The following is a 14051-nucleotide window of genomic DNA, read 5'->3' on the forward strand; positions in this document are numbered from 1 at the left end:
TATGTATGTATGTATCATTCTCGTATCTAAAACTAGAAATATGAAGTTAACTCTGAGGTCCTATTGTAATTATGCAAAGTGTGGGCCATTAATGGTGGTTTAGAATCTTGATGGCTCCCATTGACCAGGACAATTGATTGTAAATGGCTCTTGGGGGAGGGAGAGCTCAGTGGTTTGAGCATTGGCCTGCTAAACCCAGGGTTGCGAGTTCAATCCTTGAGGGGGCCATTTAGGCATCTGGGGCAAAAACTGGGGATTGGTCCTGCTTTGAGCAGGGGGTTGGACTAGATGACCTCCTGAGGTCCTTTCCAACCCTGATATTCTATGATTCTGTGTTTACTTGTAAGCCTTCCTGTGAGTCAGGCTGGGAGAATGGAAGCTTGAGGGATGTGATCATGTCACCTGGTAGTGGTGGAATCCATCTTAAACCTGGTGTTTTTCCATTTAGAAGGAGGGGTGGGAATCCAGAGAAACAAAAGATTCTCTCCTTCAGCCAAAGCTATAAAAGGGGGTGGAACAGAACAAAGGTCATCAGAAACCAGTCATCAGAAATCCCCTAGTTACCACTTGTACCAGGGGAAAGGATTGGGCCCAGACTAAGGAGTCTAGTCTGTGGAAGTAACTTATTGGAACATCTCTGAGGGTGAGATTTACCTGTATTCAGTTTCTTAAATGAATTAGGCTTAGACTTGTGTATTTTGTTTTATTTTGCTTGGTAACTTACTTTGTTCTGTCTGTTATCACTTGAAACCACTTAAATCCTACTTTTTATACCCCAGGAGTGAGGACCAAAGTCTCAGCCCGCCCGAGCCCCACCAAAGCCCGAGCCCCACCATCCTGGGCAGGGGGGCCAAAGCCCAAGGGCTTCAGCTCCTGGCAGGGGGCCTGTAACCTGAACCCCACCCTTGGGCTTTGGCATCGGCCCACGATGGTGGGACTCAGACTTTGGCTTTGGTCCTGGGCCCCAGCAAGTCTAAGCCAGTCCTGGCAACCCCATTAAAATGGGGTCCCGAACCACTTCATTGTCCCAACCCACAGTCTGAGAACTGCTGGTCTAAAAAGACCAACCAGACCGATGGATGGGTAAATAAACAGAGACACAGAGGGTAAAGGGACTTGCTTAAGGTCACGCAGCACGCCACTGACGGAGCTGGGAACAGAATCCACCTCTCCTGACTCCCACTCCAGTATCCTACCTGCTAGACCATGCTGCCTTTCATGTGATGAAAGCCTCTGTGTGGTGCAGGTGAGCTTGGTTGGAGGGGGCATACACTGCTCTGATTCATATGGCAGTGGCAACTAACTGTTAGGTGAAAGAATAAAACCAAACCTCTATAGGCAGGGTTCCTACTCTGTGCTGACAACTATGATTTGATCCAAACCAGAGCAATTATTAGCTAAAACTGGCCCACAGACTTTGCTCCTGCATAGCAGGATGAGCTGGATTATACTGTTCAAAATAACTGAACACGTTGTTTTACTAGTGAATTGTATTTATTCAATGGTTTCTTTCTGGCACTGGTGTTCTGGCTTGCATTTCTTACGAGGCCTGTATCTCAACAGTTCAGTATGTGTTCTCTTTCTACATTTCCAAAATAAAATTTATTTTGCTTAGTTTGCAGCTATTTTTATTTTAAAAGATAAAATAAAATATTTTTTTATTATATATTATATAATATATTATAAATTGGTCCTCAAAAGCAGGACCAATCCCCAATTAAACCATCCCAGCCAGGGCTTTGTCAAGCCTGACCTTAAAAACTTTTAAAAAAGGAGATTCCACCACCTCCCAATATTTATGTCCTTTCTAAGCTGAGCAGTAGTTTGTGTGCAGTATATTTCTAGTAGGCGTTTGTTCTCATGGAGAGAATTTTGCATAGGGTGATGGTACAGCTGAGCCATTCCTCAGAGAGGAATCTTTTTACCTTTTGAAAAAAGAAAAGGAGTACTTGTGGCACCTTAGAGACTAACCAATTTATTTGAGCATGAGCTTTCGTGAGCTACAGCTCACTTCATCGGATGCATGCCGTGGAAACTGCAGCAGACTTTATATACACAGAGAATATGAAAAAATACCTCCTCCCACCCCACTGTCCTGCTGGTAATAGCTTATCTAAAGTGATTATCAGGTGGGCCATTTCCAGCACAAATCCAGGTTTTCTCACCCTCCACCCCCCCACACAAATTCACTCTCCTGCTGGTGATAGCCCATCCAAAGTGACAACTCTTTACACAATGTGCATGATAATAAAGTTGGGCCATTTCCTGCACAAATCCAGGTTCTCTCACCCCCCTCCCAAAAACCACACACACAAACTCACTCTCCTGCTGGTAATAGCTCATCCAAAGTGACCATTCTCCCTACAATGTGCATAATTAAGGTGGGCCATTTCCAGCACAAATCCAGGTTTTCTCACATCCCCCCCACCCCCATACACACACAAACTCACTCGCCTGCTGGTAATAGCTCATCCAAACTGACCACTCTCCAAGTTAAACCAGAACATGGGGGGGGGGGGTAGGAAAAAACAAGAGGAAATAGGCTACCTTGCATAATGACTTAGCCACTCCCAGTCTCTATTTAAGCCTAAATTAATAGTATCCAATTTGCAAATGAATTCCAATTCAGCAGTTTCTCGCTGGAGTCTGGATTTGAAGTTTTTTTGTTTTAAGATAGCGACCTTCATGTCTGTGATTGCGTGACCAGAGAGATTGAAGTGTTCTCCTCACGAAAGCTCATGCTCAAATAAATTGGTTAGTCTCTATTCTTTTTGGGAATACAGACTAACACGGCTGTTACTCTGAAACCTGTCTTTACCTTTTGAGTAATTTGGCTGAAAATCTCAGAATTGGGGAGATTTCCAATAGCACTGCTGTGTTTTCACTCTCTATAGTGAAACGGACAAGGCTGTTACAGCAAAAACAACGAGGAGTCCTTGTGGCACCTTAGAGACTAACAGATGTATTTGGGCATAAACTGTTACAGTGAGTGGAAACCTTCCTCAGCCGCTACTAGCTGCCCTGCAGGAAAACACCCTTCCTGCTCCATGGCGTGCAGCGGGAGCGGATACTGCTGCACGTCTCTCTCCTGCGCTTGAACCATGCTGGGCTCTCTCACGCTTGGACAGCAGAACGTGGGCGCTGGGGAATTAGGCTGCAACCGTGCACCCCTCGGAAGGAAAAACTGCAGACATGAGAAAAGGCAGATGGGACCTCCCCAGCGTTTGTGAGGACGTGTGTAGTCTCTCCTAGTCCTCCCTCCACCCCTGTTTTGGATACAGCTGAACCTTTACCAAGAGGAGGATTTTGATCTGTGGAAACACTTATTTAAAAAGCTCTGGTCCTTGCTGCTTCACCAACCCCCTGGTGCAAGCTGCAGTGTGCAACCCTGGCTCTAGAGCACTGACGGGTTTGGTTTTGTGGACGGGAGCTGGTTGGTTTGGTTTTATGGACAGGAAAACAGCCGTGTTCTCCGAGGATGAAATTCTCTGCTCACATCCCGGCTGTGCTCTGCTCTCAAGACATGTACCTGTCATAGCTGGAGAGCAGGCTCGCAGAGTGGAGCTGCAGCGTGTAGATCCGAAAAGAGGATTTTGCCTTAGGTGCAGACACTTGTTGGGAAAGAATATGCTGCAAGAACACTATTGCAAGCAAGAGTGGTTGGGAGGACCATGACTGTGGAAGACTGTTTGCAGTATATAAAGGGAGAAAAAGGTGCATTCTCACACTCAGCGTTATAAACTCTTCTCTTGGGGTCCCATGCTGCAGCACAGCTGAGATACTCTGCTTCCCTCTTTTCTCTGCGGTTTTCAAACTGCAGGTCAGGACCCAGTACTGCATGACGAAATGTAAGGCACTGGGTCATGGCGTTAAAAGTCCCTTTGGTGGTGCTGCCCGGCTAAGGCAGGCTAGTTGCTTCCTGTTCTTACACCGTGCTGTGGCCTAGAAGCGGCCAACAGCAGATCTGGCTCCCAGGCAGGGGTGCCATGGGATTTTGTCCGCTGCGCCCCGCCCAGAGCACCGGTTCCAGGCGCCTCAGCCTAGGAGCTGGGTCTGCTGCTGGCCGCTTCCAGTGCGCAGCGCGGTCCACAGGGCCAGGACAGGCAGGGAGCCTGCCTTACCATCCCCGCTGCGCCGTTGACCGGGAGCCGCCCCAGGTAAGCCTACTCCCCAACCCCCTGCCCCAGCTCTGAGCCCCCCCAAACCCCTCATCCCCAGCCCCCCCAGAGCCTGCACCCCCACCCAGAGCCCTGAATCCTTCCCACACCCCAACCCCATGCCCCGGCCCTGAGGCCCCCCAAACCCAGAGAGCCCTCCTGCACCCCAAAACCCTCATCCCTAGCCCCACCCCAGAGCCTGCACCCCAACCCCAGAGTCCTGACCTCCTCCTACACCCCAAGCCCCTGCCCTAATCCAGAGCCCCCTTCCACACCCTGAACCCCTCATTGCCAGCCCCACCCCGCAGCCCTCACTCCCACACCCCAAGCCCCTGCCCTAATCCAGAGCCCCCTTCCACACCCTGAACCCCTCATTGCCAGCCCCACCCCGCAGCCCTCACTCCCGCACCCCAACCCTCTGCCCCAGCCCTGAGCCCCCCCAACCCCTCATCCCCAACTCCGCTGGGTCGCGGGCATCAAAAATTTTCTTCAACTGGGTCGCCAGAAAAAAAAACAAACAACAACTTTGAAAACCAGCTGGCCCCCCCTTCGGACAACACGGCCCCCAGGAGCGAAGCCTCAGCCCGCCCCAGCCCTGCGGCACTGGGTGGGGAGACCAAAGCCCGAGCCCCACCGTCCCGGGAAGGGGGGCCCGAGCCCGAGGGCTTCGGCCCCCGCAGGGCCGTCCTTAGGCATACGCGACTGCGTAGGGCACCCAGAAATCTGGGGCACCACCCTCGCCGGCTGCTGCGCGGACTCCTCTCCTCCCCTCCCCAGGGCCGGGCCGGCTTCTCCCCGACCGGCCACCCTGGCCCCTCCGCTCCGCCTCAGCAGGGGGGGCACGGGAAGTTTGCATGTAAGTAAGCGGGGGGGGGGGATACCCGGAGTCTGGGGAGAGAGCGGGGGGCGGGTAGAGCCGGGCATGCGACGTTGCGGGGCGGAGGAGGACCCGAGCTGGGGAGCTGAGGGGGGGGGCAGGTGAGGCTGGGAACAGAGTGGGGGGGATACCTGGAGGCTGGGAAGAGAGCGGGGAGCCGAGCTCGGGGGTAGAGCTGGGCACGGGACTTCGGGGAGCCCAGGGACGAAGGAGGACCCGGGCTGGGGGGAGCCGGGCTGGGAAGGAAAAAGAGCGGGGGGGGGGTCTTTGTCTGGCTCAGTGAGTGAGCAGCCAACTCGCTAGGGCCTCCTGGGGAGCGGGCTGGTGGCCCCAGGGGAGAGCAGCTGTTCCGAGCAGCCCCCCACTGTACCTGCCCCCTCCCCTCTTCCGCCCACACGCCCTGCCCCGGCAACACCCTGCAATCTCTCTCCTGGTCTCCTTTTCTCTCCACCTCTCTCTGCTCTGAAGTTTAAGCCCAGATGCTAAGGATCCCCTCTGGACTGTTATCTTTTCTCCCCTCCCTTTCCCAGCAGGGATCAGCAGCAGAGACGGGCTGGGAGGAGGGAGAGGCGCACACACAACCAGGCTGGGGAGGAGGCTTTTCCTGCCCATTCACAATATTCCAATGTCAACATGAGGAAACTGACACTAAAACAATGGGAAGAGGGGGGTGTACTGGAGCAGAAAAGCAGCAATCAGGACTGCAGAATGCAAGGGAGGGAGCAACTTCTTAGCTGGGGAGGGAGATGGACTCACACTTGACAAGGCTGGAGTAGCTGAAAACTTTTATGTAGGGAAAAGGGACGTGATTTTTTTTTCTTGTGGATCCAAGTATCTCCAGGGCTGCCTCTTAAGCTGGTAGCATTTTGAATGAGGGAGAGTTCTAAACAGTGCAGCGTTGAGTGGGGTTTTAAAGGTCCCTTCAAGAGTGCAGCACCTTCTTCCTCACCCACGGGAAAGACCTTTAAAAACGGCTTTAAATAATCCAAAACAAGAGCCACTGTTCAAATGAGATGTTTCAGAGTAACAGCCGTGTTAGTCTGTATTCGCAAAAAGAAAAGGAGTACTTGTGGCACCTTAGAGACTAACCAATTTATTAGAGCATAAGCTTTCGTGAGCTACAGCTCACTTCCTCAGATGCATATCGTGGAAACTGCAGCAGGCTTTATATATACACAGAGAATATGAAACAATACCTATTCCCACCCCACTGTCCTGCTGGTAATAGCTTATCTAAAGTGATCATCAGGTGGGCCATTTCCTGCACAAATCCAGGTTTTCTGCTGCAGTTTCCACGATATGCATCTGAGGAAGTGAGCTGTAGCTCACGAAAGCTTATGCTCTAATAAATTGGTTAGTCTCTAAGGTGCCACAAGTACTCCTTTTCTTTTTGTTCAAATGAGATGTGGCTCGTTATGGCTCCAGCCCCCTGTTGAAGCATTGTTGAAACTGCGTGCCGAGTTATACCCAGTACAATCCCACTGAGCCGTGTGTGGCAACCAGGAGTGTAAATCAGGGCAGAAAAAAACACTGGTGCCTGAATATAATTCCTTTTCTTTTTAAACTGCATCTCCCAAGTTCCTCTTCATTTGTCAGGATTAGAGGGAAATGCTCTATTTTAGGGAGAATGAAAGGCCATTTGGGAGTTGATGGCCCAGAGCCGTGACAGGCAAGGGCCTGGAAGAGGGCTGGACTCAGCCATTGGTATCAGCTGTTCATTTGAATGACAAAAAAGAGATTTTGGGTCATGGTGGACATCCCAGCCATCATGTAAAATATTTCCCTGTGGCCTTTTGACATGCACACAGAGGTATCTCACTGCCAAGTCCCTATCCTGGGTGGGGTGGAGTGGGGAGGGAGAAGGCTGCAGGGTGATCTCCCACCTCCATGCAGCCAGTAGCCTATGCTTGCTGGAGCCTCCACATTTATTTATTGACAAAATTTAATATTTTGGTGCTGAATTCCATCAGGAATATGGGCTGCTGGGCATTTGGGGGGAGGGCTGTGAGAGGGGCACTGGGCAGCGGGGGTGGTGTCTTTGGGTGGGAGATCGCTGGGCATAGGGTTCTGTGGTGGAGATCTCTGGGTGAGAAGCCACTGGGCATGGGGGTTGCTGGCCATAAGGGGGAATGGGATACTGGGCAGGGTAGTGGTGTGATGGGGCACGCTGGCAGTGCAGGGCTGGGTTTGGGGGTGCAGGTGAGTGGGAAGTGCGGGGGTTAGGGGTGAAGGCAGCACAATTAAACTGTTTTTAATAAAGTGCACGTGACAAGTTTTCCAATACTGTAAGCTTATGTTTGTGTTGCTAAGAGCAAGTTGGGCATAGGAGCAACAGTTTAATAATACTGTGTAGGCAGGGGTTCTCAAACTGGGGGGTCAGGACCCCTCAGGGGGTCACAAGTTTATTACATGGGGGGTCATGAGATATCAGCCTCCACCCCAAACCCCGCTTTGCCTCCAGCATTTATAATGGTGTTAAATATATTTTAAAGTGTTTTTAATTTATAAGAGGGGTCACACTCAGAGGCTTGCTGTGTGAAAGGGGTCACCAGCGTAAAAGTTTGAGAACCATTGGCATAGGGCCCCATAAATCCTAAGGACGGCCCTGAGCCCTGCCCTTGGGCTTTGGCATCGGCCCATGGTGGTGGGACTCGGACTTTGGTTTCGGCCCTGGACCCCAGCAAGTCTAAGCCAGTCCTGGCAACCCCATTAAAATGGGGTCATGACCCACTTCAGGGTCCTGACCCACCATTTGAGAACTGCTGGTGTAGGAAGACCAACCAGACCAAAGGATGGGTGGGTAAATAGAGGCACAGAGGGGTGAAGGGACTTGCTTAAGGTCACACAGCAGGCCACTGACTGAGCTGGGACCAGAACCCACTTCTCCTGACTCCTACTCCAGGATCCTACCTGCTAGACCACTCTGTGTGGTGCAGGTGAGCTTGGTTGGAGGGGGCACACACTGCTCTGATTCATATGGCAGTGGCAGCTAACTGTTAGCTGAAAGAATAGACAGTTCAGTATGTGTACTCTTTCTACATTTCCAAAATAAAATTTATTTTGCTTAGTTTGCAGCTATTTTTGTTTTAAAAGATTAATATTTATGTCCTTTCTAAGCTGAGCAGTAATTTGTTTGCAGTATATTTCTAGTAGGCGTTTGTTCTCATGGAGAGAATTTTGCATAGGGTGGTGGTATAGCTGAGCCATTCCCCACAGAGGAAGCTTTTTACCCTTTGAGTAGTTTGGCTGAAAATCTCAGGATGGGGGACATTTCCAGTAGCATTGCTGGGTTGTCACTGTCTATATTGAAATGGACAAGGCTTCTCCTTTTGGCTTAGATGTTGTGAGGTTTGTTATAATCCTGATTTTAATAGACTGACACCTAATTGAATTACATTTTATGTTTTTTCACCAACAATTTGACCTTACAGCAATTCCAGATTTGTAGTTTTGTGCCATGCTAAAGCAATTACTTTTTAAAAAAGTCTACAGAGCAGATAAATATTCTCCCCTAGCTCATTTTAGGTGGTTTTGTATATGTGTCTTCAGGGTAAAGATTTGTTTGATTCTTTGTTTCTCACGTAGGTCTGCAGCTATTGCACTTGTTAACAGGGTGGGGCTGTAGACACTAGGCCCTGGTCTACACTAGGACTTTAGGTCGAATTTAGCAGCGTTAAATCGATGTAAACCTGCACCGGTCCACACAATGAAGCCCTTTATTTAGACTTAAAGGGCTCTTAAAATCGATTTCCTTACTCCACCCCTGACAAGTGGATTAGCGCTTAAATCGACGTTGCCGGCTCGAATTTGGGGTACTGTGGACACAATTCGATGGTATTGGCCTCCGGGAGCTATCCCAGAGTGCTCCATTATGACCGCTCTGGACAGCACTCTCAACTCAGATGCACTGGCCAGGTAGACAGGAAAAGAACCGCAAACTTTTGAATCTCATTTCCTGTTTGGCCAGCGTGGCAAGCTGCAGGTGACCATGCAGAGCTCATCAGCACAGGTGACCATGATGGAGTCCCAGAATCGCAAAAGAGCTCCAGCATGGACCGAACGGGAGGTACGGGATCTGATCGCTGTTTGGGGAGAGGAATCCGTGCTATCAGAACTCCGTTCCAGTTTTCGAAATGCCAAAACCTTTGTCAAAATCTCCCAGGGCATGAAGGACAGAGGCCATAACAGGGACCCGAAGCAGTGCCGCGTGAAACTGAAGGAGCTGAGGCAAGCCTACCAGAAAACCAGAGAGGCGAACAGCCGCTCTGGGTCAGAGCCCCAAACATGCCGCTTCTATGATGAGCTGCATGCCATTTTAGGGGGTTCAGCCACCACTACCCCAGCCGTGTTGTTTGACTCCTTCAATGGAGATGGAGGCAATACGGAAGCAGGTTTTGGGGACGAAGAAGAAGATAGCTCACAGCAAGCAAGCGGAGAAACTGGTTTTCCCGACAGCCAGGAACTGTTTCTCACCCTAGACCTGGAGCCAGTACCCCCCGAACCCACCTAAGGCTGCCTCCTGGACCCAGCAGGTGGAGAAGGGACCTCTGGTGAGTGTACCTTTTAAAATACTATACATGGTTTAAAAGCAAGCATGTGAAAGGATTACTTTGCCCTGGCATTTGCGGTTCTCCTAGATGTAGTCCTAAAGCCTTTGCAAAAGGTTTCTGGGGAGGGCAGCCTTATTGCGTCCTTCATGGTAGGACACTTTACCACTCCAGGCCAGTAACACGTACTCGGGAATCATTGTAGAACAAAGCATTGCAGTGTATGTTTGCTGGCATTCAAACAACATCCGTTCTTTATCTCTCTGTGTTATCCTCAGGAGAGTGAGATATAATTCATGGTCACCTGGTTGAAATAGAGTGCTTTTCTTCAGGGGACACTCAGAGGAGCCCATTCCTGCTGGGCTGTTTGCCTGTGGCTAAACAGAAATGTTCCCCGCTGTTAGCCACAGGGAGGGGGGGAAGGTTGAGGGGGTAGTCACGCGGTGGGAGGAGGCAAAATGCGACCTTGTAACGAAAGCACATGTGCTGTGTATGTAATGTTAACAGCAAGGTTTACCCTGAAAGAGTGTAGCCACTGTTTTATAAAATGTGTCTTTTTAAATACCGCTGTCCCTTTTTTTTTCTCCACCAGCTGCATGTGTTTCAATGATCACAGGATCTGCTCCTTCCCAGAGGCTAGTGAAGCTTAGAAAGAAAAAAAAACGCACTCGCGATGAAATGTTCTCCGAGCTCATGCTGTCCTCCCACACTGACAGAGCACAGACGAATGCGTGGAGGCAAATAATGTCAGAGTGCAGGAAAGCACAAAATGACCGGGAGGAGAGGTGGCGGGCTGAAGAGAGTAAGTGGCGGGCTGAAGACAGGGCTGAAGCTCAAATGTGGCGGCAGCGTGATGAGAGGAGGCAGGATTCAATGCTGAGGCTGCTGCAGGACCAAACCAGTATGCTCCAGTGTATGGCTGAGCTGCAGCAAAGACAGCTGGAGCACAGACTGCCACTGCAGCCCTCTGTAACCAACCGCCCTCCTCCCCAAGTTCCATAGCCTCCACACCCAGACGCCCAAGAACGCGGTGGGGGGGCCTCCGGCCAACCAGCCACTCCACCACAGAGGATTGCCCCAAAAAAAGAAGGCTGTCATTCAATAAATTTTAAAGTTGTAAACTTTTAAAGTGCTGTGCTTAAAGTGCTGTGTGGCATTTTCCTTCCCTCCTCCACCACCCCTCCTGGGCTACCTTGGTAGTCATCCCCCTATTTGTGTGATGAATGAATAAAGAATGCATGAATGTGAAGCAACAATGACTTTATTGCCTCTGCAAGCGGTGATTGAAGGGAGGAGGGGCGGGTGGTTAGCTTACAGGGAAGTAGAGTGAACCAAGGGGCGGGGGGTTTCATCAAGGAGAAACAAACAGAACTTTCACACCGTAGCCTGGCCAGTCATGAAACTGGTTTTCAAAGCTTCTCTGATGTGTACCGCGCCCTCCTGTGCTCTTCTAACCGCCCTGGTGTCTGGCTGCGCGTAACCAGCAGCCAGGCGATTTGCCTCAACCTCCCACCCCGCCATAAACGTCTCCCCCTTACTCTCACAGATATTGTGGAGCACACAGCAAGCAGTAATAACAGTGGGAATATTGGTTTCACTGAGGTCTAAGCGAGTCAGTAAACTGCGCCAGCGCGCCTTTAAACGTCCAAATGCACATTCTACCACCATTCTGCACTTGCTCAGCCTGTAGTTGAACAGCTCCTGACTACTGTCCAGGCTACCTGTGTACGGCTTCATGAGCCATGGCATTAAGGGGTAGGCTGGGTCCCCAAGGATACATATAGGCATTTCAACATCCCCAACAGTTATTTTCTGGTCTGGGAATAAAGTCCCTTCCTGCAGCTGTTGAAACAGACCAGAGTTCCTGAAGATGCGAGCGTCATGCACCTTTCCCGGCCATCCCACGTTGATGTTGGTGAAACGTCCCTTGTGATCCACCAGAGCTTGCAGCACTATCGAAAAGTACCCCTTGCGGCTTATGTACTCGGCGGCTTGGTGCTCCGGTGCCAAGATAGGGATATGGGTTCCGTCTATAGCCCCACCGCAGTTAGGGAATCCCATTGCAGCAAAGCCATCCACTATGACCTGCACATTTCCCAGGGTCACTACCCTTGATATCAGCAGATCTTTGATTGCATGGGCTACTTGCATCACAGCAGCCCCTACAGTAGATTTGCCCATTCCAAATTGATTCCCAACTGACCGGTAGCTGTCTGGCGTTGCAAGCTTCCACAGGGCTATCGCCACTCGCTTCTCAACTGTGAGGGCTGCTCTCATCCTGGTATTCATGCGCTTCAGGGCAGGGGAAAGCAAGTCACAAAGTTCCATGAAAGTGCCCTTACGCATGCGAAAGTTTCGCAGCCACTGGGAATTGTCCCAGACCTGCAACACTATGCGGTCCCACCAGTCTGTGCTTGTTTCCCGAGCCCAGAATCGGCGTTCCACAGCATGAACCTGCCCCATTAGCACCATGATGCATGCATTGGCAGGGCCCATGCTTTCAGAGAAATCTGTGTCCATGTCCTGATCACTCACGTGACCGCGCTGACGTCGCCTCCTTGCCCGGTATCGCTTTGCCAGGTTCTGGTGCTGCATATACTGCTGGATAATGCGTGTGGTGTTTAATGTGCTCCTAATTGCCAAAGTGAGCTGAGCGGCCTCCATGCTTGCCTTGGTATGGCGTCCGCACAGAAAAAAGGCGCAGAACGATTGTCTGCCGTTGCTCTGACGGAGGGAGGGGCGACTGACGACACGGCTTACAGGGTTGGCTTCAGGGAGCTAAAATCAACAAAGGGGGTGCCTGTACATCAAGGAGTATTTCAGGCAGGACTTCACGGAGGGTTCCAATAAGAAATGGTGCACCTAAGTTATCGTTCTTATTGGAACAATGAGGTTAGCCTGGCCTCTGATTGATACATGGCTAGATTTACCTCGCTGCACCTTCTCTGTGAGTGACTGCAGTGTGACCTAGAGGAATTAGTCCCCTAGACAGGGGAGGAGGCAAATGAGTACAAAACAAATCTGGTCTATTTCTTGTTTTGACCCACTCCATCTATCTTTTACATCTTTGGCTGGCAGCAGACGGTGCAGAAGGACTGCATGCCATCCACATCTCATGGCTGCTCGGCAGAAGATGGTACAGTACGACTGCTAGCAGTCCGTATCGCCTGCCTGCTCACCATAAGACGGTTCAATAGGACTGACTGCAGGACTAAAGAGAATGACCTGGTCAAGTCACTCCAAATTTAGTCCCTGCGCCCATGTCTGCCCAGGCGCTCCCAGCCGACGTGGCCAGGAGCACCTCGGACATGACGATGACGGCTACCAGTCGTACTGTACCGTCTGCTACCACAAGGCAAGGGGTTGCTGTTACTGTGTAGCAATGCCGTACCGCGTCTGCCAGCACCCAGGAGACATAGGGTGACGGTTACCTGAGCGGGCTCCATGCTTGCCGTGGTATGGCATCTGCACAGGTAACTCAGGAAAAAAGGCGCGAAACGATTGTCTGCCCTTGCTTTCACGGAGGGAGGGAGGGAACGGGGGCCTGACGATATGTACCCAGAACCACCCGCGACAATGTTTTAGCCCCATCAGGCATTGGGATCTCAACCCAGAATTCCAATGGGCAGCGGAGACTGCGGGAACTGTGGGATAGCTACCCACAGTGCAACGCTCCGGAAGTCGACTCTAGCCTCGGTACTGTGGAAGCGCTCTGCCGAGTTAATGCACTTAATGCACTTAGAGCATTTTCTGTGGGGACACACACACTTGAATATATAAAACCGATTTCTAAAAAACCGACTTCTATAAATTCGACCTTATTTCGTAGTGTAGACATACCCTGAGTATCAAGTGCAGGGCTGGCATTGGATATACCTGTGTGGGTGAGGCTGTAGATACTGAATACCTGGAGCTAAGATTCTATTGGGTACCTGTGTACTAGGGGTGTGAGTTTCTGGGAGGGTTGGACAGCTCTCTTTGCCATATAGCTCAGATTGGTTGCTTGTGGGGAGCTCATGATGGGGGGGCCGGGGAGAGGGTTTGGTTGGTTAGAATCAGCGTGTTCTGGGAATGGATCTCTCCTTATGTCTGGGCTTCCTACGTAGACCTGGTATTCAGCTGCCAGTGGATTCCGAGATCTTACTGCCAGTTTGATTGTGGCTTGTTGTTGTGTATGTGGTTTTTTTTGTTTTGTTTTTTTTTTTGGGGTATTTTTTAGTGGAATAACCCAGTGAAAGGGAGTTGTCTCCAATTTCTGCCCATTGTGTTCAGGTTTCAGATTTTCTGGGGTAAACTCTGCAAATGCAAACCCAGCGCAGTTCTATTGAACTGGGCTATTGAGTTTGGCAGATACTGCTGCTGTAGTAGAAGCAAATGACTAGGCCCTGACTGGGGATAAAGGGAAGAGCCTTCCTGGAATTGAACCTCAGGGATTCTAGTGCTTGATACTGGCCAGGAGAGGAAACCCCT

At 50.7% G+C, this 14051-nt stretch overlaps 1 protein-coding gene across 9 annotated transcripts in view; it reads left to right on the forward strand.

Moving 5' to 3' along the window:
• LOC140903940 (beta-1,4 N-acetylgalactosaminyltransferase 2-like) overlaps positions 1–14051 on the forward strand; it is a 57867-nt gene that overhangs the window by 10197 nt on the left and 33619 nt on the right. The window contains exon 1 of one of the 9 annotated variants that reach the window (XM_073325946.1): positions 3704–3714. The exons of 5 other annotated variants lie outside the window; for them this stretch is intronic. The gene's annotated coding sequence lies outside the window, so the exon portion shown is untranslated. Of the gene's footprint in view, positions 1–3703; positions 3715–3990; positions 4158–4938; positions 5014–14051 lie in introns of those variants that run through there. 3 more of the 9 variants (XM_073325942.1, XM_073325953.1, XM_073325944.1) reach the window with 3 other exon arrangements.

The sequence above is a fragment of the Lepidochelys kempii genome, chromosome 27 (assembly GCF_965140265.1).
Source record: "Lepidochelys kempii isolate rLepKem1 chromosome 27, rLepKem1.hap2, whole genome shotgun sequence".
Classification (NCBI taxonomy): Eukaryota; Metazoa; Chordata; order Testudines; family Cheloniidae; genus Lepidochelys; species Lepidochelys kempii.